The sequence below is a fragment of the Palaemon carinicauda genome, chromosome 33 (genome assembly GCF_036898095.1).
Source record: "Palaemon carinicauda isolate YSFRI2023 chromosome 33, ASM3689809v2, whole genome shotgun sequence".
In the NCBI taxonomy this organism is placed as follows: domain Eukaryota; kingdom Metazoa; phylum Arthropoda; class Malacostraca; order Decapoda; family Palaemonidae; genus Palaemon; species Palaemon carinicauda.
Window position 1 is genome coordinate 34,341,548 of NC_090757.1, and position 27,407 is coordinate 34,368,954.

Sequence of the window (27,407 nt, forward strand, 5' to 3'; positions counted from 1 at the left end):
AAGGTGATTTAACGAAACGTACAAATTTGGAAGGGCTAACAAACTTGGGTACTTTGCTAATTTAATGTTCCCATTTAAGTGTGGTACAAAACCGTTCTTATTTAGGCATTGGTTCCACAATAGAGAAAGGTAGTATGGGACACCATTTAAGTGAAAATCTTTCAAATTACTGTTTGAGCCGATTTCAAAAGTATGTCCTTGTTAAACCATGCTTGTTTTTCTAGGTGACATAGGTATTCTTGGATGTGCTGCTCATCTGTCAATGATCCTGGTTTTTTCTAAAACATAGTCAATACTTGTCTTGTTTATAATCATGCTTTTTTTTCGTGCTGAATTCAGAAGTACGCCCGTATTAAAACATGCTTGGTTTTTTTCTAGGTGATGTAGGCAATATTGAATGTGCTCTTCATTTTGCAATAATCGGGATTTTTTCTGAAACATGGTCAGTTTTTTTTATAATAATGAGTTTTTGTGTCGCAGAATCTGGTTTGAAGTCTTGCCTGTGTCGGCGACTGTAAATGGCCTCTTGTTTAGTTTGCTTTAAGGGTTGATTTTCTGGTCATATACAGCAGGGGAACCCTATTCTCTACAGGACCTTCACATTCATTTTAATATATGTATTCCAAAATATTCAGCATTCCACACCGCATATTACTCGTATATTGTCAAATCCACTCTATCGAACCACTTAGAGAACAAGAAACTCTTCAGTTTCCTCTCGAAAGCCTTACTAACTTCAGTCTTTCGGATGTCTAGTGGGAGCTTATTATATAGTCTTGGGGTCGCATATTTGGCCCATACGTTAACTTACAGTGCTTTCTTTATAAAACTGAGTTAAGATATATTTTTAGTATCTATTCCCGCTTTATTTGCATTGTGATATTTGCCGTTATTTTACATATGCTGGTTGTAGAATTTTAATTAGTTTAGGACGAATTTCTTGGGTAATTCACACTGATTTTCATCTGGGTGTGAAACTATGACCTACACTAGGTGAGGGCGAGGCCACTATATGAGATGATTTTTTTTTTTTTTTTTTTTTTTTGGATTGTCTGGCCCTTTTGGACAGACACGGGCTTTTGCAATTAACATAATTAATTAGGACTTACGTCCTTATATCCCCAAATTCATACCAAAGTCGATTAATTTCCCCCCATTTACATCGGAGTAAATGTAAGCAAGGTGAGTTTTCTGCATTTCTCGTCAAGTTTTCAATTTTTGCACTTTCATGTCTCGAGCGCAAATTGTCGTTAAATATATCAGGGAAATATAACATTTTGGGTAGAAGAACCTTTTAAAGGCAAGTTTGATTGAAACAATGGCTGCCTCAGTAGCATTAATTTTGCAGTCTCTATTTTCTCAGTACTGTAGCTCGAATAATCTTTTTTTTTTCTTTCTGTATTACTGCGTTCTGCCAGTAATTGGGCAAACGTCATTATTCATGGTTGGGAAGTCAAAATCAGGAAGTCCAAGTTGATTATTTAATGCAAAGTTGATGATTTAGGTAAAGATAACTGTTTTTCTTTACCTAAATTGTCAACTTTGCTTTAAATACTCAACTTAGACACCTGATTTTGACTAATTAACCATGAAGAATGACGTTTGCCCAACTACTAGCAGAACGCAGTAATACAGAAAATAAATATATAAACTTCATTCAAGGGAGTTCAATTATAGTAACACTTTATTAATTCAGCTAATAAGTGACACAAGACCAGAGTTGATTCTGGGTATGAAGCAATTCTCGGGGTTTGTCTTATATCTCAAGCGCAAACTGTCTTCAGGTATACCAAAGAAATATGATTTGCCATACCCTTGTTAAGTGAGTTCAGTTGTACACTGTTTATTAATCCAATTCATGAATGACACAAGGTCAAAGCTGATTTCTGGAGGTATAAAGTAGTTTTCGGGTTTCACTTATCGTATTTTAAGCGCAAGCTGTTGTCAAATACATCAGGGAAATACGATTTGCCATACCCTAATTCAAGTGAGTTCATCTGTAGTAAACACTGTCTACTGATTTACCTCGTAGGCGACACAAGATTAGGGTTGATTTTTGTGTGGTATAAAGCTTTAGAGAAACTAATGGTGGTAGTGGAAACATCTTCCTAATAGGGTAGTTAAATCAGTAGAACTTCAAAAGTTCGCAGTTTTATGGTGAACAGGCTGGCGTAAGTCTTTTTAGTGTCTATATATATGAATTATCTGTTTTAATGTTGTTAATGTTTTTAAGATGTTTTATTTTAATTTTTCATTACTTATATCGTTTATTCATTTTCTTGTTTTCTTTCCTTACTGGGTTATTTTTCCCTGTTGGAGCCCTTGGGCTTATAGAATCTTACTTTTCCAACTAGGGTTGTATCTTGGCTATTAATAATAATAATAATGATAATAAGCGGAATTTTGACTTTCATTTTATCTATTGCTATTGAAAGCCCTGGGAAAGCGTGCATCTTGAGGAAATATAGTGCGAATGGGATAAGGGAAAGTAAGGTGGTAAATGTCGGCAGTTTTGGGATGACGCCCAAATTCATAAACAACATTATTAGGCTTCTTGAATTCTTCATCGCAGCTTCATCCAATGAGTCACCTTTTTCGAAGGAGAATCATTAATACATTCCAATTCCAGTGACTCGACTCTCATCATAAAAAGTCAAGTCAATTTAGTTTTCTGTCAAATATTCAAAGACATTTAGTTAATCTTACTAAACATGTAATTCAACAAGTTATAAATTATGAAATAAAAAATGTATCTTGTACATTATAAACTAGCATACCAGAATTTTAATGCATATGTGCAATGGTACTTTAGAAATTCAATTTAGCATGTTTTATTGTTTAACTACTGCACTGCAATTGTTCAGTGGGTACTTTCCTCATTGTAAGGATAGAAGAGTTTCTTTACCTATGGTAAGCAGCTCTTTCAGGAGAAGGACACTCTTAAGATCAAACCATTGTTCTCTAGTATTGGATAGTGCCATAGCCTATGTACCATACTACCATGTCCATCCATAATTAGAGTTCTCTTGTTTGAGGGTACACTCGGGCATGGTCTTCTATTTTTTTAGTTTATATATGAAAGATCTAATGTTGTTACTGTTCTTGAAATGTTTTATTTTGATTGTTTATTACTTCTCTTGAAGTTTTTTTCCTTGTTTCCTTTCCTTACTGGGCTATATTCCCCTGTCGGAGCCCTCGGACTTAAAGCATCATGCTTTTCCAACAAGGGTTATAGCTTAGTTTGTAATGATGACAATAATATATAAGAATAGGCAATATCTTTACCCAACTGACATAGTGGTTTTATTTGCAATGGTCAGAAAATTCCCAATTCTATCTCAACGCTTTATGCAACGTCTATTCAAATATTGTTTTTATTGACGAAAACAAGATTTAGGTTGTTAAAAATTATACATAGTTGAATTGAAGTTTCCATTATTCCTTGAAGAGACCAAGGAGAACTTATGGGCGGGGGAACACGTGTTTTAAAAGTTATCAGTATTGTTGTTGTTCATGAAAAAAGTGGGTTTTGATTAATGAAAATTATTAGAGAAGGGAGACAATAAATAACTACATGGTAATTCTACGTTAAATATTAACTCTGTCCCTCTTCACCACTCCCTACGCCTCAGACCCTCTCTTATACATCTGTGACCCATACTCCTTAGTGACCAACTCGTAAAATATAATAAAGTTAGGCTGAGAACTATATATTTTTACGGAGAATTTCCGATCACAATTACTGGGTTTTTTTTAACAGTGTAGATTATCATATTGCGTAAAATGCGTTGACTTTCAAATCAACGGTGACAGAATTTCATAAATTATATATATATAATATATATATATATATATATTATATATATATATATATATATATATATATAATATATATATATAATTTATTTAATTCTATGACATATATATACATATACATACACACACACACACACACATATATATATATATATATATATATATATATATATAGTATATATTATATATATATATATATATATATATAAACTTCTTGAAAGCCTTATCATCAGTCCTTTGGGTGTGTAGTTGGAGCTTGCTTTACAATCTTACGGACGCATATTTGAAAGCTCAAGAACTCGTAAATATTGTGCACGTTGTGTAGTAATTCTCTTAAATGTGTTGAGCTTCCATTTCTGTTGAGTCGTGCAATACCTTAAAAATTTGTTCTAGCTTTAATAAGCAATGAGAGTAGTTCAATCATTACGAAGGTAATCCTTTCTCAGGAAGGGACACCTTTTATCAGTCTTGCTCCTTTTCCTTTTATGTTTGGTACCTTCTTAAATGACATTTTGGGTAGGTTATAATAGATGATTACTATAGTCAATCCTGGTAATAAAAGTTAATCACAAGTTTCTTAAGACCAATCGTTTATATTTCTTTTATCATCATCATCATCATTATCATCATCTACGCCTATAGATTGAAAGGGCCTCGGTTAGATTTCGCCAGTCGTCTCTATCTTGAGCTTTTAAATCAATACTTCTCCATTCGTCATTTCTAAGTGAGACATGTTACAGTCCAGTGGTACAACTAGGTAACGAATCCTACCAGATATATATACATCAGGAAGCCTTTTTCCATCGAAATTTCGTATCAGATCATTTATAAGACGATATGGCCTATCTCCGCCAACGAAGTTGGAAGGAGGTTACGTTTTAACCCTTGTTTGTGTTTGTATGTGTGTGTGTTTGTAAACAGCTTCCTGGCTATAATTTTAATCGTAGAGTAATGTAACTTGCGGGGAATAACTAATATAAAAAACTGGAAATGATTAAATTTTTGCAAGGTCAAGGTCAAAGGTCAAGGGCAAAGTCATGGTCAAGCAAATTGTCCAATTCACATAATCAGCCATAATTTTGGACTTCGATGTCACAGAGACTTCAAACTTGGTTCATATTTTAGAATATGAAAACCCAACGCCAATTAATACATGTTAAGGTCAAAGGTGAAGGTGAAGCAAAAGGTTGAGAAATTAGCTGCGCAACTGAGGTCTGCGCTTTACTAAGTGCCCCTCTAGTTTCATCTAAATTCCTCATCAAACTATTTATAAGACGATGTGGCTTATTCATGTCTGTTGCTGCTGTTTCCCTCTTAATATGCATTTTTCGATTGTGTATTCACTCCATGCATTTCAGTTTGTAACAGATTTTACTTTCCCTCTAGGTTTTTTCTCAGCTGTTCTCCTAAAAACCCTCCAATCGAAACATGTTTAGCGACTCCAGAAGACTAAAATCACTGCCAGATCTTTTCTCAGACAGCGTATATAACGTTTACAGCGATTCCAGATAGGTAAAATCACTTGTTAAAACGATTCCAGAGGGCTAAAAAATTCTGGCTGCACCACCACTTGCACTTCGGGCATATCCTCTACAACGTTTACATCGCTCTATATATTCTTTACCATCAAATCCATTGAATTTGAATAAGTATTTAAATACCAATAAGTGTTTTGAGAATAAATGTGCCTCGTATACCTTAAATTCGATATAACTGGAACGTATTTAGGCAAGATATTCATTGGGTAATTTTTCAATAATCCAAAGATATTTTGCAGTAAATCATATGATTCTGTTACTTTTCCTTGATATTTTCAAGTTTTGCATCCTCTGCTAGGAACAAGTTTTTTTTTCTTTTCTTTTTTTCTTTTTTTTCTTTTTTTTTTTTTTTCTTTTTTTTCAAATTGGATTTAGGGAAAACTGATCAAGGTTAAAGTAATGTTAGTCCCTTGCTCTTTCCAGAAAACCCTAGATTGCGTGAAGGGATTCGACCATCCGTAGCTCATTTGTATGTTACGTAGTTGCTTTGGTTTGTTGAAGAATGTAGTCGTTAAATGCTAGTTGATGATAGGTTAATATTTAACTAGTGTACCCGAGCCGTCAAAAATTGTCTTAAATATTTAGTTAGATATGGGCGCACACGTGCGTTCACTCAAATTTAACCTTTCCTACCCTTTCTCATTTCCTGACTACAGCCCTGTTTCGTGTATTTGTTGGTGACTATAAACACTCCGTCTCCCCTGAGCATGAAGGATATATATATATATATATATATATATATTACACACATCCAGACACTGGCTCATTATCATATAGGGAATAGCTCTCTCTCTCTCTCTCTCTCTCTCTCTCTCTCTCTCTCTCTCCTGGCACCCCATTAAGAGACTCCATCAAACCTGCATCGAATGTCAATTAATTTTCAAGATATTTAGGCAAAGTGTTTCAGTCAAGCTGATCATGAAATTCAGCTTTATATTAATTTCCATGAATTCAGAATAGCAAAATACGATTGGCAATACAGTTCTCGCTTTGATACGGGTTCTATATAGGTTTATTAGATGGTCAATTAGATGGTCTTTTGCAGGTTACCAATGCAAGAGCCCGTGCCGCTCATAAGGTAGAGTATTGTAACCGAACCAGATCATAGGTAAAAAGGTTCGGATAAAATTCAATCAGGTAGAAGCTTTTGACCCTAGAGGAGAGAGAGAGAGAGAGAGAGAGAGAGAGAGAGAGAGAGAGAGAGAGAGAATTACCTCGTTGAAGCTCTAATTTTAAAATTTGTTTTTGATAGCATCTCTCTCTCTCTCTCTCTCTCTCTCTCTCTCTCTGTTATATATATATATATATATAGATATAATATATTTATTTATATATATATATTATATATATATATATATAATATATTATATATATATATATATATATACAGTATATATATATATATATATATATACAGTATATATATATATTGTTTGATGTTACTTTTGCTCTAAAAAAAATGTTTATTTTAGCTCTCTCTCTCTCTCTCTCTCTCTCTCTCTCTCTCTCTCTCTCAGAAATATTTGAGGTTCATTCAATCTCCCTCTCTCTCTCAGAAATATTTGAGGTTCATTCAATCTCCAAGCACATATATATATTCATCCAATAGAATTGTTACTGTAAATATATTTGCCTCTCAAATCCTGTAAGCAAATGAGCGTGGAGGCATTGGCTCAACCCACCCATACGAAGAAGGCGTTCACGAAATTTACTTTTGAATACATTTGAACGCATTTGATCTCATTTTGATTATTAACCCGTCGTAATATCTTAAAATATACCGTCACTGGTGCGTTTTTATTTTTTTTTTTTATTTCTTAATGAAATTGTCATTCATTACGTTTTCCTTTGTTCCTCTGTTAACTATAGTCAATTTCTTTTAGCGATGCAGATTTGCACCGACTCGCAGCGGTGCCCTTTTAGCTCGGCAAAGTTTCCTGATCGCTGATTGGTTGGACAAGATCATTCTAACCAATCAGATAGCAGGAATCTTTTCCGAGCTAAAAGGGCACCGCTGCGAGTCGGTGCAAATCTGCATCGCTAATAGAAATGGAGTATAGTACCTTATCCCCAATCCCTAACTTCCAGTATATTAGTTGTGCTTCAATTGCTACGTAACATTTGACCACGAAGTTGGGTGATATGTGGTTTAGTGCATCCTCACACGTTGCACTATAGGCAGTACTGAAGAACCTTTACAGTGTCAATTTGCCCCTTAGTTGAATCTACTTTTTAACCTTCTACTCTGCCTTCATTCCCAGTTCCTTCCAATCTGCTCTACATTAGTCCCCCGCTATATGAATAAGATATGTACTTGAGAAGAGAGAGGGAGAGAGAGAGAGAGAGAGAGAGAGAGAGAGAGAGAGAGAGAGTTTTTTCTGCTTCCTCGTGAGCTGCTAAATTACTTTGAATCTCAATATGACAGGGAAGATACTATTTGCAGACTACTTAGAGAGAGAGAGAGAGAGAGAGAGAGAGAGAGAGAGAGAGGGAGAGAGAGAGAGAGAGAGAGAAAGGAGGGGGGAGGGGGAATTTATAGAAACAACTGTAAATGCCCTTTCCTGTTAGTTAGGCAGTGATAGTTTGATATATAAACTATCGTTTTGAGAAGTTATTTTTGCAAGTTGATCTGTGGAACCTATTATTACCTATTTTTATTTGCTAAGCCAAAGCAAAAATATTTTGTTTATTGTTTACCGTATATTTCCGTGTATAATTTACTCGATTAGTATATCAATTCTTTATTTTTTTAATTTAAACCCATCTTTTAATCACCTGTCCTTCTCTATATATTGAATATCAATACCAACATCTCTCCCATGCTTGTTTCATTTTACCTTAATTACCTTTTTATTCGTATTTTTTTTCTCATACTGTATATCTTCTCACAAACCGTAAGATTTATTTCGATACTTACACCTCATTTCATTAGTATTTTTTGTATAGCTTTTTAACATGGTTTTATTAATTCTTTTGCTTACAATTTGATAGTTATCAAATGTGTATCTCTTCATCCACCCCATAATTGATGGCTTTAATCTGTCCATTCCAACTTATGGATCTCCCAAAAACACTTATCCCAAATACTATATGAATACTTAAAATCCTTAGAAATGGCCGTTAGTTTCAAACTTAATTACGACAAATTATGCATAGGATGCCAGAATTAACAACGACAACAATAACAACAACAACAACAACAATAATACTACTACTACTAATAATAATAATAATAATCACAATAATAATAATAGTTAGGATTTGTCAATTTAAAGCTCTTATTCAAAATCTAATTAAAAAATAACACAAAACAAAATATAAGCAAAACAAACTATATCAGAACTAAATTAGATAAAGCGATTTTCAAGACTTGGGGTCACTGATAAACCGCAAACTTTTAAATCACATTAAATCAAGATAATTTAATGGCCATATTTGCCTATAGCTAAAAGATTGCTAATTTATTCACTTATAGCTAAAAGACTGCTAATTTTTTGTTACTTTTTCAGATTTGACCTTTGGCTTTCGGAGTAAGAAGGGCTTTATGGTTTCCTCTGTAAGGGTTTGCAAGTCATTGTGTGTAATTATGATATTCTGTTCATTGAAATTTTATTTACTACTACGTCCATGATGTCATTATGCTCCTCAGTATTAGAAATAGATGGATGGATATAGTAAAGGTGGATGAACAATTAGGAGGATGGTACTCATTAGAAGGTGACCATAAACAGAAGGGAAGCAAAAAAAAAAAATTAAATAGAATATTTTGACCAAAAAGTTAGGTAGAATGAAGACGTCAACAGGCGAAAAATTAGAATATCTTGAGCAAAAATTTAGGTAGAATGAAGGCATTTGGTATTGCAGGTGAGAATAAAGATATACGAGACAGTGGTACAATTAGGAGAATGGTACTCATAAGGAGACCATATTACAGAAGGAAAGCAAAAAAAAAAATTAAATAGAATATATTGGCCAAAAGTTAGGTAGAATGAAGACGTCAACAGGCATTTGGTATTGCAGGTGAGAATAAAGATGTACGAGACAGTAGTGGTACAATTAGGAGAATGGTACTCATAAGGAGGAGACCATGTACAGAAGGGAAGCAAATAAAGAAAAATAGAATATTTTGAGCAAAAAGTTGGGTAGAATGGAGACATTAACAGGGCAGGACAATTGGCATTGCAGATGAGAATAGAGATATACGACACAGTAGTGGTACCTAAATTGTTAGCAAATATTGAGACGGGTGTTATGGAGTTAGAGGGACCGGTTAAAGACTATTAAAGGAATTTTTAAACAAGTTGCAACTACACCTTATTTGGGGTTAATGGCTGAACCAGGCAATATTGACAGTAGAGAATATAATTGTATGAAAAAGGTGATGCATTAAAAAATCATTACATCAAATGAAAAATGGTTAGTTAAAGAGATAGTGGAAGACCAAATAAGGTAACTATAAGGGGGAAAGTTATTTAGAAATATGTAAAAAGTATAATAATGAGATTGAAGTATGAAATTATAGGAAGTAAAAACTGAAAATCGAAGTAAAGGGTAAAGTAACAACTGAAATTAATATAGACACAAGAAAAGGAAGCAGAAATAACAAAACAGAAGAAAAGAAGGCAGAAATGATAAAGTTGAGATTTGTAAAAGGTATTAGCAAAATGGATTACATGGGTGAAAGTAGCACTGAGAAAACTGTCATAACAAAGAACCAATGTTGAATAGATAGATTTAAAAGGAAATTGTAAAAACTGGAATGCAAACAACAGGCTGTGTGAGTTTTGTAGAGAGGCAGATGGTATAACAGTACATTTCTTTAGCTGTAGAGAGTTAAGAAACTTTAGAAAAAGTAACATACAAGGAAGGGAATTAGATTTACCAACTAAACAAGTTGCCTCATAAATTAGACAAGCTTTGGAAGTGAAAAAAATGGAAGTATGTTTATGAACTTTCCAGAGATTATAGCGCTCTGCAACTTGTGGCAACAATAATATACTGTGGACTGAGCAATGGGTTGTTGTTGTAGTAGTAAAGTTGTGTGTAAATTGAAAAAAAATATTTTGAGTAATTTTTTGGAAATATACATTTTCGAGTGTATTTGTTTGCCATCTTTCATTTCATACTGATAATCTGTTAATTATTATAACTCAATCTCTCTCTCTCTCTCTCTCTCTCTCTCTCTCTCTCTCTCTCTCTCTCTCTCTCTCTCTCTCTCTCTCTCTCTCTCCTAATTTTTGTTGTTGCTTTTAATGAATGAATGCAATGATAGCTAAAATTACAAGAATATTAATTTATTTCTTTTTTCAGACGCTGATCATACTTCTCAAGAAGACGAGATTCTTCCTGGACCGTGGCTCAAGAGCCCATTTTCAAGTCACATGACTCTATGAAGATAGTATGCTTAGGTAATTAAAGGTAAGTGGTTGCCTAGATTAAGAAAAAAAAAAAAGTTGAAATTCGAATTCAATAGCCTTTTAGGCTATTGAAGTATCATACAATTTTTAATTTGTTTATACTAAATTACATAATGTTTGGTGAAATTCATCCTGATAGTTCCAATGTAGGCTACATTAGGTTGATTAACTTCATCCAGGCATATATCAGCTCTCCCTACACTTTCAATAAGTACACCAACATTCACATAGCCACATAATTACTCTATACCCAGAATTTTGTCCTTTCTGACGCTATAACTACCCGTTCAATAAGTATATCCCACAACATTTACCGAGCACCATACTTACCTTGATTAACTTCATCTAGACTTTTATAACTTTTCACACTTTCCCATTACGCTAGCAATAAGTACACCCCTAAACATCCACATGGTCACTTCGTACTTTGATTAATTTCATCTTGGCTTTTGTCATTTTTCTACTACCCTTTCAATGAGTACTTTCCACAACAATCTCATGGCCCCTTACTACTCTAGTAAATTGGTCTTTAGGCCACTCGTTGACCCATGACCGCTCTCGAAAGATGTCTCTTACCTCCTCTATCTTGTGCCAAAATCCATCCATGTATCCATTTCAATTCCCTTTCTATCTAGATCCTCTTCCAGTTCTTTCTATGTCTTCCAAAAGGTCTCCATCCCATGACATCAACAGTTAGTATTTGTTTTGGTTTAGGTGCGTTCTCCCTTCTTGCAATATGATCAGCTAATCGAATCCTCCTTGACTTTACAACTTGGTTTATATGAGGTTGCTGGGTTATATGTTTATTTCCTAAGTGTGGCGAATTCTCCATTCCAGAGTTTCTAGTTCAAAAATGGGTCCCGTGATTTTCCTCAAAATGTTATTTTCAAATACCTCTTACTTACATAGATTAACTTTATCCAGCCTTTTGTCACTTTTCTTGCAATTCTTTAAATGAATATTTTTCACAACATGCATATAACCCCATCCTTAAGTTTATTAACTTCTCCAAATTCTCTCACTTTTCTCACTTTATAACTACAGTACATTTACAATAAATAAATCCCTACAACTTGCATATGACCACATACTTATGCTGATTACTCCATCTAGTCTTTATCACTTTCTCAAATTACTTTTAATAAGTATTTCCAAAAATATCAGCATGGTCACTTTGTACAATGATTAACTTCATCAATAAGTACTTCCCACAACATGCACATGGCCACATAAATACTCATACTTTCGCAGATTAACTTCGTCCATGATTTTGTCACTTTTATCACTTTGGTACAGCCCTCTTTTATAGGTACCTCCACATCATGCACATGATATGGACCCTACTTACGTAGATTAACTTTAACCAGGACTCTGTCACTTTTCTCACTTGTTACAGACACCTCAGTAATTACTTCCACACCATGCTCATGGCCCCTTACTTACATTGCATAACCTCAAACCAAGCCTTTGTCATTTTTCACCCTTTCCACAGCCCTCTCAAATAAGTACTTCCCAAGAATGCAAATGGCCCCTTACTTACGTTGATTAACTTCAAACCAAGCCTTTGTCATTTTTCAACCTTTTCACAGCCCTCCCAAATAAGTACTTCCCAAGAATGCACATGGCCCCTTACGTTGATTAACTTCAAACCAAGCCTTTGTCATTTTTCAACCTTTTCACAGCCCTCCCAAATAAGTACTTCCCAAGAATGCACATGGCCCCTTACTTACGTTGATTAACTTCAAACCAAGCTTTTGTCATTTTTCAACCTTTTCACAGCCCTCCCAAATAAGTACTTCCCAAGAATGCACATGGCCCCTTACTTACGTTGATTAACTTCAAACCAAGCCTTTGTCATTTTTCAACCTTTTCACAGCCCTCCCAAATAAGTACTTCCCAAGAATGCACATGGCCCCTTACTTACGTTGATTAACTTCAAACCAAGCCTTTGTCATTTTTCAACCTTTTCACAGCCCTCCCAAATAAGTACTTCCCAAGAATGCACATGGCCCCTTACTTACGTTGATTAACTTCAAACCAAGCCTTTGTCATTTTTCAACCTTTTCACAGCCCTCCCAAATAAGTACTTCCCAAGAATGCACATGGCCCCTTACTTACGTTGATTAACTTCAAACCAAGCCTTTGTCATTTTTCAACCTTTTCACAGCCCTCCCAAATAAGTACTTCCCAAGAATGCACATGGCCCCTTACTTACGTTGATTAACTTCAAACCAAGCCTTTGTCATTTTTCAACCTTTTCACAGCCCTCCCAAATAAGTACTTCCCAAGAATGCACATGGCCCCTTACTTACGTTGATTAACTTCAAACCAAGCCTTTGTCATTTTTCAACCTTTTCACAGCCCTCCCAAATAAGTACTTCCCAAGAATGCACATGGCCCCTTACTTATGATGCTTAACTTAAAACCAAGCCTTTGTCATTTTATAATCTTTTTACAGACCTTTCAATTAGTACTTCCCAAGAAGGCACATGGCCCCTTACTTGCGTTGATTAACTTACACCAAACCTTTGTTATTTTACAACCTTTTTACAGCCCTCTCAAATTAATACCTCCTAAGAATGCACATGGTCCTTTAATTACGTTGCTCAACTTCAAACCAAGCCTTTATAATTTTTCAACCGTTTTACAGCCCTCTCAAATAAGTACTTACGAAGAATGCACATGGCCCCTTACGTTGATTAACTTCACCTAAGCCTTTGTCATTTTTCAACCTTTTTAAAACCCTCTCAAATAAGTATTTCCTAAGAATGCACATGGCCCCGAACTTACGTTGCTTAGCTTGAAACCAAGCCTTTGTAATTTTTCAACCTTTTTACAGTCCTCTCAAATAAGTATTTCCCAAGAATGCACATGGCCCCTTACGTTGATTAACTTCAACCAAGCCTTTGTCATTTTTCAACCTTTTTACAGCCCTCTCTAACAAGTACTTCCTAAGAATGCACATGGCCCCTAACTTACGTTGCTTAACTTGAAACCAAGCCTTTGTAATTTTTCAACCTTTTTACAGCCCTCTCAAATAACTACTTCCCAAGAATGCACATGGCCCCTTACTTACGTTGATTAACTTCGAACTAAGCCTTTGTTATTTTTCAACCTTTTTACAGCCCTCTCAAATAAGTACTTTCCAAGAATGCACATGACCCCTTACGTTGATTAACTTCAAACCAAGCCTTTGTCATTTTTTAACCTTTTTACAGCCCTCTCAATAAGTACTTCCCAAGAATGCACATGGCCCATTACTTACGTTGCATAACTTCAAACCAAGTCTTTATATCATTTTTCAACCTGTTACAGCTCTTTCAATAAGTACTTCCCAAGAATGCACATGGCTCCTTACTTACGTTCCTTAACTTCAAACCAAGCCTTTGTCATTTTCCAACCATTTTACAGCCTTCTCAATAGGTACTTCCCAAGGATGCATATGGCCCCTTATTTACATTGAATAACTTCCTACCAAGCCTTTGTCATTTTTTCAACCTTTTTACAGCCCTCTCAAATAAGTGCATCCCAAGAATGCACATGGCCCCTTACTTATGTTGATTAACTTCAACTGAGTCTTTGTCATTTTTCAACTTTTTACAGCCCTCTCAAATCAAATAAGTTCATCCCAAGAATGCACATGGCCCTTTACTTACGTTGAATAACTTCAACCAAGCCTTTGTCATTATTCAACCTCTTTACAGCCCTCTCAATTAAGTACTTCCCAAGAATGCACATGGTCCCTTACTTACGTTACTTAACTTCAAACCAAGCCTTTGTCATTTTTCAACTTTTTCACAGCCCTGTCAAATAAGTACTTACCAAGAATGCACATGGCCCCTAACTAACGTTGCTTAATTTCAAATCAAGCCTTTGTTATTTTTCAATTCAAAAGAAGCCTTTGTTATTTTTCAACCTTTTTAAAGCTCTTTCAATAAGTACTTCCCAAGCATGAACATGGGCCTTTGTCATTTTTCAAACTTTCTAACGTTGCTTAATTTCAAACCAAGCCTTTGTTATTTTTCAACCTTTTTAAAGCTAAAGCTTTCAATAAGTACTTCCCAAGCATGAACATGGGCCTTTGTCATTTTTCAAACTTTTTACAGCCCTCTCAATAAGTACTTTTCAAGCATGCACATGGTCCCCTACTTACGTTGCTTAACTTAAAACCAAGCTTCGTCATTTTCAACCTTTTTAAAGCTTTCAATAAGTACTTCCCAAGCATGCACATGGGCCTTTGTAATTGCTCAACCTTTTTACAGTCCTCTCAAATAAGTACTTCCCAAGAATGCACATGACCCCTTACTTATGATGCTTTACTTCAAACCAAGCCTTCGTCATTTTCAACCTTTTTACAGCTCTCTGAAATAAGGACATCCCAAGAATGCATATGGCCCTTGCTTACGTTGCTTAACTTCAGATCAAGCCTTTGTTATTTTTTAACCTTTTTACAGCTCTCTCAAATAAGTACTTCCCAAGAATGCATATGGCCCCTTACTTACGTTGCATAGCCTAATCTCAAACCAAGCCCTTGTTATTTTTCAACCATTTTACAGCCTTCCCAATAAGTACGTCCCAAGAATGCACTTGGCCCCTTAATTACATTGATTAACTTCAATCCAAGCCTTTGTCAGTTTTCAACCTTTTCACAGCCCTCTCAAATAAATACTTCCCAAGAATTCACATGGCCCCTTTCTTATGTTGCTTGACTTCAAACCAAGCTTCTGTCCTTTTTCAACCCTTTTTACAGCCCTTTCAAATAAGTACTTCCCAAGATTGCACATGGCCCCTCATGTTGTAACTTCAAACCAAGCCTTTGTCATTTTTCAACTTTTTACAGTCCTCTTAAATAAGTACTTCCCAAGTATGCACATGGCCCCTTACGTTGCTTAACTTCATACCAAGCCTTTGTCATTTTTAAACCTTTTTACAGCCTTCTTAATAAGTACTTCCTAAGAGTGCACACGGCCCCTTACTCACGTTGACTAACTTCAATCAAGCCTTTGTCATTTTTCAACTTTTATACAGCCCTCTCAATAAGTACTTCTCAAGCATGCACATGGCCCCTTACTTACGTTGATTAACTTCAACCAAGCCTTAGTCCCTTTTTTCACTTTGTAACAGTAATCTCATTAAGTACTTTTCAAGCATGCACATAGCTCCTTAGTTACGATAATACAATCTATGCAGGCTTTTGTAACTTTTCAACGACCTTTCAATAATTACTTCCCACTGACCTTTCAATAATTACTTCCCACTGACCTTTCAATAATTACTTCCCACTACATGCACATGTTTAAGTTGATTAGCTATATCCAATCTTTTGTCACTACATAGCTACCCTTTTAATATTTACCTCTCATACCATCCATAAAAACACATACTTATATCGTTTAAATTCTTCCAGGCTTTTGTCACTTTTCTCACTTTATTACTACCTTTTCAATAAGTACTCCTCTCTCATTGAGCTCTCAATAACTACTTTCCAAGACATTCATATGGCCACTCCATACATTGACTAACTTATCTAAGGCTTCTATCACTTTTCTGAGTACTCTCTCAATAAATACTTATTACAACAGGCACATGGACACTTATTTACGCTGATTAACTTCATCTATGATTTTGTTACCTTTTTCACTGCCTTTTTATTGCGTACTTCCCACAATATTCTCATGGCCATATACTATCGTTGATTAACTTCATCTAGGCTTTTGTCACTTTTTCATTACTCTTCCAATAAGTACTTCCCACAAAATGCACAAAGCCAATTACATTATTTAACTTTATCGAGGCTTTAGTCACTTTTCTCACTTTATAATTACCTTTTCAATATATCTTCCCACAACGTCTTCATTGCCACATAATTTCTTTAATTGACTTCATTCATTCAGGCCTTTATAACTTTTCTCACTTTCGCATTGTGCTCTCAATAAGTACTTCCCACAATACACACATGGTCACTTCTTACGTTGATTAACTTCATCCAGGTTTTTTACACTGTCCTCACAACCATTATGTTTATTTATTCAATTATTCTTTCGTCACTTTTCTCCCACTTTTACTGCCCCATGTTTTCTAAACTTTGACCCTTACCTCCTCCTCCTCCTCCTCCATTCTACCTTTATGGTTAATGACCCCTTTACAAACATTGTCCTCTCCTCTTTATAAAACATGTCCAAAGCACTAGTCTCTTTAGATGAGCCTTCAATACCCAGCTACTTTGCTTGTGTGTGTTTTCATTACTCTGCACATGCATTTCAACATCCTTATTTCTACCACTTTATTTCTTTATCATCTTGGGCCTTCCTTATCACTAATGCCATTGCAGAACGAACTTCTCTTTTATAAAACCTTCTAAATCCTTTAACCTTTGCATTGAACCCCATGTTGCCTAGGCTTCCTAATGACCACATCCAATGCATCTAAGCATTTTGAATTCTATTGTTAATTTGTGAGTCCATATCTCCATTTTTTTTATTGTATTCCAGATATTTAAAATATCCAATGCCCTTGGTGTCACTAAGCCCAGTTTCACTTTGCTGTACATCCAGAGAAATTCTGGCTTTTCAATGCTTATCACATACCTTCGTCTTCAAGTGTTTGGCTCCACATTTCTAGGTCTAGTATACCAAAACAGTGTTATTAATACAAGGTGAACTCTAGGGTACATCTGAAGTTACAATGTCCATCGCAAGGCCAAAACTGTAGGGACTCTGAACTAATCCTTAGTGTAGACCAATCCTCCCTTAAAAATTGTATGTACCTTCAACAGCGCTTCTTATTTGTTAGGCTGTCTTTATTCTTATCCTGCATGGTTCTTGACATATTTTACAGAAACAGCCTTCTCTCATTATCACCAGACTTTTTGCCTTGGTACCTGGTCATTTACTTTTTGTGAATCAATAATTACTAACTGTAGTCCTTTCTGGTTGGCTCCTCTGAGTGTGTATAAAATTAACAAAATGTGCTGCACCAGATGACAACCTAGAAATGAGACCAACAACCTGAAAAATTGGTGGAGGTACATAATATAATAAGAAACTCAGAAATTACTCCATTCTTATATTCCAAATTGCCTTCAGATTTGTATCCACAATTTACATAGCAACTATCAAGAACACCCATTCATGCTCTGATGCAGGACATCGTCCTACAGTCATTCACTTTACACATATTGTTTCAATTAAATCTACCATTCTTAAAATATAATCTCTCGTCAGTTCAAAATACAGTAATGTAAAAATCAAATTTGGGTATGGTGTTCTCTCTCTCTCTCTCTCTCTCTCTCTCTCTCTCTCTCTCTCTCTCTCTCTCTCTCTCTCTCTCTCTCTCTCTCTCTCTCTCTCTCTCATATTGCAAATTTTCCAATCCTCAAATCATTCCTCCAATCATATTCTTTTCATGTCTCTGTCGAAATTATCCCAAAAGTGGTTTTTGGGTCCTTCTTAAAAACAGGTTGTTTATTCTCCCACACATACCACTTGTCACCCTATATTCCTACATCCTATCTTCGTTCATATTAAATGATCTATTTTACAAAATATTCGCCACATCATCAGTGTTAAATTTGCATTCATTCTTGAGTAGTCAGTCCTTCAGTGGGAAATTACTTAAATATCCAGCTAGTTCTCTCCACTTAGATAATTGATTACCTATGGTCTTTCTTCATATAAAAATGGGTTATTTTCCTGGTTTTCTCATACACTGAAAAGCCCAGTGCCCTGCAGTACCAAAGATTCACTTCGTGAATAAAAAGTATTCAACTTCTTGAAAGCCTTTATATCATCAATCCTCTTGAGGTTGATAGGAGTTTGTTTATGCAATATTAGGGCTGCACCCCAGTCGAAATGCATCTTGTGTCTTATAACTTTAAATGATCCGTAACTATTTTCATGTCGACACGATTTGTTGGCTGCACGATGTGTAGCAATTATGTAATCTATTTTGAACGTTCAGTTTTGATAACTTGTAAAAGTTACTTATCACAATATATGGACCTTCAAACTTTTCTCTGACCATACTAACATTCAAATCACCAGTTTGTCTTTTTCCTTGGTACTTTTTCTCTTACTCCCCAGTTTCTCTTACAATCTGAACATCTCAGACTTCATTCCAAGTATACATGGAGATATTCAACTTCAATTATAATGTACAGTTGCACAGTAATCGTATTCCTTGTTTATATCATCCTTAAGTCAAACCCTTTGTATTTGCCTTATGAGAAGTCTTACATACATTATTATACCTCCCCTTAAGTCAAACCCTTTGTATTTGCCTTATGAGAAGTCTTACATACATTATTATACCTCCCACAGCAATATATTTTAAAACACACTATCTAGAAACTCAGGAATATTGTCACTTCTCATGATTATATGCTTACACATACACACAGGCAATAAAGTCTGTCTCTATGCTTTTGCAATATTCTAACATCCCATTTTTTACAAGAATTCCATTTTTTTCCTTTCTGAGTCTCAGGCATCAAGAAACAATCAACTATTTCACATTGTTCATTTATACATTACAGACACGGACTTGCAACTATTCTTCAAGCTTTCCCATTTTGACAAACCTTGTCCTAAAACAGTTGAATCGTATTCTCCAGAATGCATATTGAATATTTGAAACTCCCCATATCTCAATATTCATTGTGTACAATTTTGTACATAGTAATTGTACAATTTTCCGTAAATATTGGCACTTAAGTCACATTATCTAATCATTCTTGTTCAAAATACACTAATTCACAATGAACTACATATGTTTTAGTAAGTCTTTTGAAAGCTTTCAATACACAATTTCACTTAGATATATTACACCAATTCCCAATGTAGTCTTTCAACTAGCATGGAATAAGACACTATTGTTACATCTCCTCCTTTAACCTCCTCTCAGGATTTCTAATGATAATTATTCTTGATTTTATACTTTACTTGCCATACCTACACACACACACACACACACACACACACACACACACACACACACACACACACACACACACTCTGCATCCTGGTAACTACTATAGCCTAATCTATTTGACCATTAGGATTTTGTTCACCACTCATAACAGCAAAGTCATGTACTAAATCTTTTCCCATTTCTCTATATTTACTGCTAATGTCTTGCCCAAAATACAATATGTCATTATCTAGCGCCATGTATCGTCATACTTTCGCAATTACTCATGATAATCCTATTGTTCCACCTCACACATCACATTAGCATTCGAGAAGGAAATTATGAAATCTATATCATTTATTCCACGTTAACTTGTACTGTCATTTCCATACATATATTAGCAAACTACTATAGGATTATCCTAAAACGTATTACATTTTTCTTCCCATATAATCAAACTATGCCCTTATTTCAAAATTGAAGGATTCTATGAGCTCTCAAATTAATAGGGTTCCCTTTGTTGAACTGTCTCCATGCTTCTTTTCCATGATATACACTTCCTATGCCATCACTGATATTTGCTGTTATACTACTAGCTATCGATATTACCTGGTAATAGTTCCATACTTCATATCTTTCCCTATACTTTTTTTCTATTCCTTTGCTCATTGCTTCATTATCTTTTCTATTATCGTTCCAAGCTCTTAATTACATTTACTAATCCATTTTTGCAAACCTTATCTAGCCATATTTCCCTTATATCAGTTCCTGGTCTCCATTCTAATATAATTCAATGTTTTTTTTTTAGTTTTTTCGTTGACTACGTTGACATAGAATTGCTCTAAATATATTTTTATTGCCAATCCTTATTAGTCTTCCTCTTTTTTTTTTATTCTTAGTTGAAGGTATCTTGTTTTCTTATAGTCGTCCATATTTTTTTTTTTACTGAAAGTCCCCCCAAAAAGCTGCTCTATTGATTCTTATGTTTTCCTTGGTCCTTACCACTGTTTTCTTGCTCTGCCATCTTTCTACCCTTTTATTCCACTGTATAGCAGTGTCTGTTTCTGAGTCAACTTTCTTCATCTGTTTCTATTCCTTTTAACTTATTTCCTAGTCCCATCCCACTCATATCCCTCTTCACCAGATCCATCCATTTGATGCCCTACACTCCTCATCCCATCATTAGCATTTTCTTGTTTCTGTTGACTGGTTCTACCACCTACCTTCTTATTACATGTTCATAATATCTCAGACAATCTTTCCTAGCCATATCTTTTACATTAGATGTACCACACATTCTCTCCCCCCTTTCTAGTATTGATCTTCCAGCAATAAAAGTCACAATCCCCATCATAATTCTTTCTAACAGTCCTTCCTCTTTCCTTTTAAGAGGTCAAGTTTCTGCAGGATAGATGTCTAATAGCTCTTTGTTTTTATAAAACAACTCCAGTTACCTCCCACCAATTTTGCCATGTTTCTTTCACTCTCGTCTCACTGCTTTTTATTGATCTCAAGTAGCCAAACTCATTGTTCTGTGCCATCTTCCACATGGATGTTTATTTCTCCACGTACTTTACTACTAATCTTTAGCTTTGTCTTTTTAATATTCACCTTCAATATTTTCTTTTTTAGGACCCTTTTCCATGCCAAAAACCTTTCTTGCAGTTCTTGTGTGTCTGCAGTTATGACTAAATCCTCAGTAAACACCAGTTCCCACAATTCTTCTTTGTTCCTTAATACTAATGACCAAGTGTCTACAAGGAATAGGCAAGGACTCAGAAATGATCCCTGAGGGAGGCCAATATCCCCAGGGAATGCTGTATTTTCCCCATATTTTGTCTGTACAGTGGTTCATGCTCCCTCATACTCCATTCTCACTAGTCACTAGCTTTATCAACTTCTTCTCTGGTACTTCTCTTTTTCTTAAACGCCAATAAACTAGCCTTCTTGGTGCCCTGTTATACACTTTTTCAAGATCTATAAGATACGGCACATATAAACTTTCCCTTTTCCTTCTAGATACTGATACTTATCTTGCACTTATCTTACTATAAAGATAATATCCACTGTTCTCTTTCCTTTGTTAAACCCAAAACTGCTGCTCATGTATATCTGTCAACTTTCCTGCTAATATCATTTTTAGTATGTTGAATACAGGGCAAAAATTTTTATACCTCTGTAGGTCATTTAGTTCAACTTGTCTCTGTTTTGTTCTTTATAACTTAGACATCTAAGAATCTCACAAGTCCCTTGGTATTTCCCCTACATACCAGATTTTTTCTAATAGTGTGTGCACCCACACTTTGTCAAGATTTTGCAATGCTTTAACCACTTCTATTGTTACTTCTGATTTCTCTTCAGCTTTATTTACTTTATCTTTATAGCAGTCTTGACTTTACTTTCTCTCTCTCTGATGTTTGCATACTCATTCACAGTGTTTAATAGTTGTAAAAGAATAGTCATCCATGTTCTCTTGACTTCCTCTTCTTCAATTAATATATTTCCTCAGTTAATATATTTCCATATTCAGCTTTAATAGTTCTCACCACTCTTACACCTTGCCTATCTTTTCTTACTTATGCAATTCTGTAGAATCTTTTCTCCCCCCAGTTTTGCATGATCTCATTCCATTTTACCCTTATTTTTCCCTTTCCAATCGCTACATTTTTCTTTTTTGCCTTCATCCGATTTTATTCCTCACAGGTTTGGTAGTTGTTATCTTACCACGTATGAAGCTTTTGATTCCACATTCCACCACAATTTGTTTCATTTCCTGTTAGTGTTTACTACTTGGCCTCCCACACATCTCTGTTGCTGTTGGCAACCGATCCCTGTTTTTCTTTCAATTGTGTTTCCCCAAAGACATAACGTTTTTTCCCTTCCAAAAACTGATACACCAAAACTAGTTCACTCGCTTCCCTGTTACATTTGCTCCTCTTGATAGAACCATTTGAATCTCTGGCATTCTTTTTCCCCTAAGACAACATGAATGTTTTCCTTCTTCCAAGAACTGATACACCAAAACTAGGTCATTTACTTCACTTTGTTACATTTGCTCCTCTTGATAGAACCATTTTAAACTCTGGCATTCTTTTTCCCCAAGGACAATTATAATGATTTCCTTCTTCCAAGAACTGATACACCAAAACTAGGTCATTTACTTCCCTCTGTGACATTTTCTCCTCTTGATAGAACCATTTTAAACTCTGGCATTCTTTTTCCCCAAAGACAAAAGACAACATAAATGTTTTCCTTCTTCCAAGAACTGATACACCAAAACTAGGTCATTTACTTCCATTTGTTACATTTGCTCCTCTTGATAGAACCATTTTAATCTCTGGCATTCTTTTCCCTCAAAGACAAAATGTTTTCCTTCTTCCAAGAACTGATACACCAAAACTAGGTCATTCACTTCCCTCTGTTACATTTGCGTCTCTTGATAGAACCATTGTAATCTCTGGCATTCTTTTTCCCCAAAGACAATTATAATGATTTCCTTCTTCCAAGAACTGATACACCAAAACTAGGTCATTTACTTCCCTCTGTGACATTTTCTCCTCTTGATAGAACCATTTTAAACTCTGGCATTCTTTTTCCCCAAGGACAATTATGATGATTTCCTTCTTCCAAGAACTGATACACCAAAACTAGGTCATTTACTTCCCTCTGTGACATTTTCTCCTCTTGATAAAACCATTTTAAACTCTGGCATTCTTTTTCCCCAAAGACAATTATAATGATTTCCTTCTTCCAAGAACTGATACACCAAAACTAGGTCATTTACTTCCCTCTGTCACATTTTCTCCTCTTGATAGAACCATTTTAAACTCTGGCATTCTTTTTCCCCTAAGACAATTATAATGATTTCCTTCTTCCAAGAACTGATACACCAAAACTAGGTCATTTACTTCCCTCTGTGACATTTTCTCCTCTTGATAGAACCATTTTAATCTCTGGCATTCTTTTTCCCCAAAGACAATTATAATGATTTCCTTCTTCCAAGAACTGATACACCAAAACTAGGGCATTTACTTCCCTCTGTCACATTTTCTCCTCTTGATAGAACCATTTTAAACTCTGGCATTCTTTTTCCCCAAGGACAATTATAATGATTTCCTTCTTCCAAGAAATGATACACCAAAACTAGGTCATTTACTTCCCTCTGTGACATTTTCTCTTTTTGATAGAACCATTTTAAACTCTGGCATTCTTTTTCCCTAAAGACAATAGAAATGTTTTCCTTCTTCCAAGAACTGATCCAGCAGTACTACGTCATCCATTTCCCTCTGCCAAATTTGCTTCAATTCTTATCAAAAAGAATCCCTATTATTATCAGTGACACTATGTACATGTATGCATTACATTTGGTACACAGTTCTGTACTGAACTGGGTCTCTACACCTTTAATGCAGGATATGTATATAGCCACAGCCATGACCATACTCTTAGTCTCATATTCAATATCCAATAGTATTGTTTTATACATTGTATCCTTTCATCTTTATTCCCCTTTTTCTTGTAGGCCTTATTGAAAACTCTTACAGTCCTTAGTTATACAATTTACAATATTCCAACTCCACCTAAAATCTGGTTTCATTACTAACAATGTTGTTTGTGATATAAGTAAAATTTGCTCTCTATTTTTCTCATTCATATGCCAGTATTTCATATGTTTTATTGTTATCACTTAAACTTTATCATATCCATTACATTGCACACAGTATATTAGATCATTAACATTCTCTCCCCATTTAATATATTGCTCATTTGTTTGCATAAGAGAGAGAAATTTAAGTTTTAGCAGAAGACAAGTAGGCCGAAAATTAAGATTTCAACCCAGGTGCTTATAAAACTAAATGAGTTTTATAGGCACCTGGGTTGAAATCTTAATTTTCGGCCCCCTTCTCTACTTGTCTTCTGCTAAAACTTAAATCTGACATTTATCATGAATACAAAAGCATTTTTTCCTACTAACTGTGGTGTTTCAGTCACAGATTCTGATCCTAACATTTGCGTTTCCTTTCCTCAAGTAATTGAACACAACATTGATATTTGACATTTTTCACATGACTGCCCGTCATGTAGTACAACAGTCATACATTTTCATATTCTCCCCATTTCATTGTAGCAGAAGCCTGGTATCGAAAATTTAGTATTCTGATTAGGGACACCCTCTTTAAGATATTGTACACAGGACTGATTCGACAGACATACCAATACAACATTCAGATAAACCCTTTCCTATGTAAAGATATGGCATGCAATACACTCTTCACGAAACACACGTTTATTTCTGGTTTAATAAGTCATAATCTTTGAGCAACCGTAAAGATTAATTATTCAGTAGTTTAACTCCATTGCCATGTTTAAAGGAGTCTAGTCAGCCTCATGATAAACACTAACATGCACCTCCAACTCCTTAGATAAAAATTACCACTCACCTAGTAATGTTTGTTTAGGATTTAAATTCTTCGTTAGTAAATTCCTGTTACAAGATCAATGAATCAATGTTTTTGTTTGTCCATAAAGACCAAATAAGCAATGGATTTCTTTTTGTAATATATTCAAAGTAGGTCATTATTTATCTGTGCCTTATTTCTTCCCTAATAGGTTTCCTGTAGTGATGTGACAATTCTAAATGTTACAATGCAAGTACATGCATAATAACTACTTCCAATTTATATTTTCAGTTAAGTGGTAGAAAATGGAATATCAGAATTACCCCCAATTCGGACAGTTGTGGAAGAGCAGGAAGGAAAATGGTGAAAGAGGCAATAAAGGGGGGACCCTTTTTCGTCGTTCCTTGGGAGTATAGGTTAAAGGTTCAGAAACCTATCTCCCAAAAATAGGAAAATATATGATATATGGCAACTCTTGGCAGCTAGATTTACATTTTTGACCAGGCATGTCAGCCATATATATACTACTGTATAGCCGTTAAATTATCTTTCTAGTACTCGATTTAATATGGTTACAACAAAATATATATAATATTAACAAGGTTTAAATAAAATTTATATTTAACACTTTTACTTTTATTTCTTTCCATCTGATATACACCTGATTTGGATTGCTATTTTCTAGCTGCAGACTGACTGCTGCCCACAAAAAAAAAAAAAAAAAAAAAAAAAAAAAAAAATTATCAATTTCTTTTTATCAATTTAAACGTGTGTGTCCAGTATTGAAGTACGTTAGCTCTGGATTACCAGCTAGCTATATATATTTCTTGGTTTCGGCGATCCTCTTGACTCTGCAGACTTTTGTGTAAATACCCATTACCTGTAAAATAAGAGATACATATATTAGGTAACTTTAAATGGATCTTTAGATGGATACAAAATATTTGCACCTTAGTAAATAGGGACAAATATGGGTAAAAAACTATTTGTAAATTCACTATTTGCAACTTTAAATACGGGGCAAAATGGGTACAAAACTATATGCATCTTAGTAAAAATGGGTACAAAACTAAATGCATCTTAGTAAATAGGCCAAATATGTCATGAAAAACAACACAGATCAAGACCAATTTTAACTTAAAGGCAAAGAGAATTTTAAAATAATTACTCTATTTACTAAACACAGATCAAGACCAATTTTAACTTAAAGGCAAAGAGAATTTTAAAATAATTACTCTATTTACTATACAAATTCTCTATTTTCAAGATTTTCTTTTACAATGCATTTTGGTATTTACTGACTCACTGAATGAAATGAATGAATTTACTAAATGAAATTGATAAATATTTCACATCTTGGTTTTTATAATGAAGACTTTTCTCCCTGTTAAGACTACTGGGAACCCATTCTTAATAACAAGTAATCTACATTAATCTAAACGTTTTAGTCACTTGACAACTTTGCAAAGTTTAAAAACTTGAACGTTTATATCTTTATAAAACGTTTAACAGTTCAAATATCTAATAAAACATTACTAAATCACAGGTTATTAAATACTTATTTGCAGTAGTCTTAGCATGGAAACGTGTATTATAAAATCTAAATATGAATAAATAACTTGTTAAATCAATAAAACTACACATGACAGGGAAAAAATTACATCAAAAGCAAGACTGTAATAAAAAATAAAGGTACAAATTATAACGATTGTGAACATATATAAAGATGTCCAAAGAACTTAATGTGTTTATGAACCGAGAAGGCAAAAGCGGCTGAGTTTAAATTAACCCAAGAAAAGCAGCAAAAGTGAAAAAACACATCTGCATTGTAGCAAATGTTTTTATGTTGAACAGGCTGACAGTCTTTTTATGGTTTATATAAAAAAAACTTTGTGTTGTTACTGTTCTTAAAATATTCTATTTTAATTGTTCATAACTTCAAATATAGTTGGTTAATTTCCTGTCCTCACAGGGTTATTTTTCCTGTTGGAACCTTTGGGGTTATAGCATACTGCTTTTCAAACTAGGGTTGTAGCTGACCTAGTGATAATAATAAAAGATAAAATGCAAGAATACAGAAATGAGAGAAAGATGATAGTCTAAAGAAAAAATTCATGTCACATCAAATGCCAGGGGATACAAATACAAGAAAAAATAGACGTAAGGTCATATAAAAATGCTAAATGCTGCCGTAAAAACAATGACGAGAGAGAGATAATATGACAATGTCCTGCATTAAATGCTTGTAAAACCTGCAATTGTCAAGTATTAAAAGTGTAAAAACTATACAGTATACAATTCTGTATAGTTAATTATATGCATTAACTCAA

General features: G+C 34.6%; 1 protein-coding gene and 1 long non-coding RNA gene across 5 annotated transcripts in view; one reads left to right on the forward strand and one right to left on the reverse strand.

Moving 5' to 3' along the window:
- LOC137626300 (uncharacterized) overlaps positions 1–25,704 on the forward strand; it is a 29,965-nt gene extending 4,261 nt beyond the window's left edge. Inside the window, exons 2-4 of the long non-coding RNA XR_011040992.1 lie at positions 8,864–8,920; positions 10,665–10,772; positions 25,369–25,704. This is a non-coding gene — a long non-coding RNA (uncharacterized lncRNA). The remainder of the gene's footprint in view (positions 1–8,863; positions 8,921–10,664; positions 10,773–25,368) is intronic.
- Positions 25,705–25,800: 96 nt separating this feature from the next.
- The window catches only part of LOC137626301 (uncharacterized), a 61,163-nt gene continuing 59,556 nt past the window's right edge, over positions 25,801–27,407 (reverse strand). For 3 of the 4 annotated variants that reach the window (XR_011040994.1, XR_011040995.1, XM_068357372.1), the window contains exon 6: positions 25,801–25,957. The gene's annotated coding sequence lies outside the window, so the exon portion shown is untranslated. The remainder of the gene's footprint in view (positions 25,958–27,407) is intronic. The other variant, XR_011040993.1, reaches the window with a different exon arrangement.